At 34.6% G+C, this 2,889-nt stretch overlaps 1 long non-coding RNA gene across 1 annotated transcript; it reads left to right on the top strand.

Moving 5' to 3' along the window:
- Window positions 1–493: 493 nt before the first annotated feature.
- LOC126669965 (uncharacterized) lies at window positions 494–2,312 on the top strand. Its single transcript, XR_007638596.2, has 3 exons — window positions 494–514; window positions 1,757–1,831; window positions 2,276–2,312. It is a non-coding gene; the product is annotated as an uncharacterized LOC126669965 (long non-coding RNA).
- The last annotated feature ends 577 nt before the right edge of the window (window positions 2,313–2,889 follow it).

The following is a 2,889-nucleotide window of genomic DNA, read 5'->3' as shown; positions in this document are numbered from 1 at the left end:
GGTGGTTCAACCATTTAATTTTTAAAAATCAAAATAAAAAAAATAAAGCAGCTGTTCAATTCTCGTTCGAGAATCTGATGATTCTCGAACGAGAATCATGATTTGGGCCTGGTCTCGTTCGAGACCAGGCCAGTCTCGAACGAGAAATAGGCCTGAAAGGCTGTTCTCGTTCGAGACTCACTTACCTTAGCGAGGGGGCATGTTCGTCCTTTGTTCTAACCTATTCCGACCTAGCTAAATCAAAAACTTTCAACCCTAATCTATTCTCCACACATCAGACAACCCGTAGCCATCATTCCTTTCTGTTTTCGCTGAGGAATCGTTAGCCGTAATCCCTTCCGAAGTTGACAGAAAATTTCGGTAAATCTTTTTCATAATCTCAGATTTTTTCTTTTGAACGGCTTTCCGTATTTTGATTCGTTCTCCTTCGTTTCTTGGTCGAATCCAGTCCCGTTTCGTCGATGAGATTGTAGACACACGCCTCTTCAATTCCCTATCTCGGTTTTGCAAAACGGTACGTAATCAATCCCGTTTCAATCGCCGCAAGTTTATCGTTTTGGGTTTGTTGTTCACTGTTCTTGATTGACATGTTACTGCCGATGCCTACTCTGTTCTTTGGCTATGAATTTGTTATGTCAGTGATCAATATTAGCTCGGCATGTTAGTCGTTAATAAATTAAAACGTTTGTTTCGATTGTGTGTTTATGGTTTTGAATCTCGGCTCCATGGATGTGTTTCTTGTTCGTCTTGCCACTGTTACATGGTTTATGATTTTGAGACTTTGTTAGGTTATGATTGATGAGATGGATTGATTGTATAGTTTGATTAATTGATTATGTTTTAGAAGTTGAATTTTTGAATTAGAAAACTTAAATGTTCATATTTGAAGTTGGTAAGTTTCTGCAATGGAGTTTGGCTTAGGCGGGTTCCATTGTTTTGAAATGGTGGTGATGGCTAAATAGCCATAAAGGTTATCAATTTATTTCAACTAATACAAATGAGTTCGTTTAGTTATTATCATTGAAATTGTTTAATTATAACTTTGAATTTAGATATGTTATGAATGATATATTTTAACGATGGGTGTTTATAAATTAAGCTAATATAATTACTCGGGTAATTATAATTAAATTCAAATTTAAAATTGGTTTAATTGGCTAAATTACAATTTAGCCCCTGAACTTATTTTACAACCTTATTAAGTGGATTTTTGATTAGTAAATTTATATTTGGTTTTAATTATAAACAAAAGTAATTATATTGATTTTGGATATCAATTTGGCTAAAGTACAATTTAGTCCCTAATTGGCTAAAGTGCAGTTTAGTCCCTAAACGTTTATAGACTTTAAATAATTAAGTTTTTGGGTTGTAACTTGGGTTACTTGAACTATAAGATATTAAATTCTATTTAATATAGATAATTGTTTTATCAAGCATTTTTAATTTAATAAACTCGGGTTTATAAAATTAATAAGTTCGTTTGGGTTAGACTATGGTCACTCAACAAGTGGGAAGAAGCTTGGTAGTTTTGATAACTCGGCTGACTCACTTATATGGATTTATTTAAATTAATTTATATACCATTTTAAATATGTTTATATGATTGTATTTTATAACTTGGGTTATATTTGGAATGCATTTAATATACGTGTTTATTAAATGTGACTTGGTTTTGCGTTGTGCTAGTCCTATGTGGTGTCTAGTACTCTTTAGAGTTAGGGTCTGATTTTAATTATGATTTTAATATTTTATTTAGACCCGTCGACTGTTCGTACTTCAGAGGCGAACCAGAGTTAGATTGCTTGTCAGGATCACGTGGATTTAGCAAGCAGTGAGTTTATATCTCTATTTACCTCTTTATTAAGCAAACGTATTATTTTGTATATATATATGTATGAGCAGCTTTTGAACTGTTTTCGGCATTGTGGATTTGATTTGGAACGTGCTACTCGATGGGCATCATCGGGACTGCGTGCGCACCGGTAATGATTATGGTATTGAGGTAGGTTTGAGATACGTCTCACCTTAGTGAGGGCACCGGTGGAAGATACGTCTCATGGGCTCACTATTTATTAAGTGATAGTCGGGGATCGGTTATTGAGATATGTCTCACCGACACGACAATGGATTTAGAATTGTGGTTTAGGGTTTCATTGATAATCCATAATGAAAATGTTTTATTAAACGTTTTAAAGGTTTTTAACTTAATAAATGTAAATGGTTATATAAACTCTACTCAGTAAATCTGACCCCGTTGCTTTCCCAAATTTTCCAGGTTTATGATTTGAGCTTTGGTCGATCTCCGTTTCTTCATTCGCGGAGGTTCTTTATTTTATTTCAGAATAAATGAGTCAAACTGTTTTTGAACTCTTAGACCGCAGTAGTAGTATCAGTATTTATGTCTTAGTCTTATACGTTTATAATTTAGACTATTGATTGTTGGATTGGTCCATCCATTATATTATCAGCTATGGCATGATTACAGTGTTTATGGTTTGCCATGCTATTGACATTATTTGAGATAAGCGTACTTCAAATATATGCTGTTTATATGTACTGCTAGATTAGGCTGAAGTCTCGGCTGCCCCCGAGCATGTGATTTTCTGCAGGTTTATTGTTTTAAATATAATTAAGTTGTTATCCGCAAGGCTTGCTACGGGTTTTGGTACAACCATACCCATACCCTAGCGCCGGTCACGATTCATGAAAATGGGTCGTGACAGGTACGCTATCGATCTCGTTCCATTTGCCGTACGGTTTCCGTTTTAGAAATGCTTTAACTGTTCTTGAGATAAATGGTTGCTTCCGATTTATTCTTTTTCTTTTGGCCATGATTTTGCTTGTTAATGGTTATGAATCTCTTGGGTTGTTGTTAGTTTAAGCCTTCAA

Source organism: Mercurialis annua, linkage group LG2 (genome assembly GCF_937616625.2).
Source record: "Mercurialis annua linkage group LG2, ddMerAnnu1.2, whole genome shotgun sequence".
Taxonomy (NCBI): domain Eukaryota; kingdom Viridiplantae; phylum Streptophyta; class Magnoliopsida; order Malpighiales; family Euphorbiaceae; genus Mercurialis; species Mercurialis annua.
The sequence above is the reverse complement of the archived record's forward strand: the minus strand, read 5'-3'. Positions and strand labels throughout refer to the sequence as shown.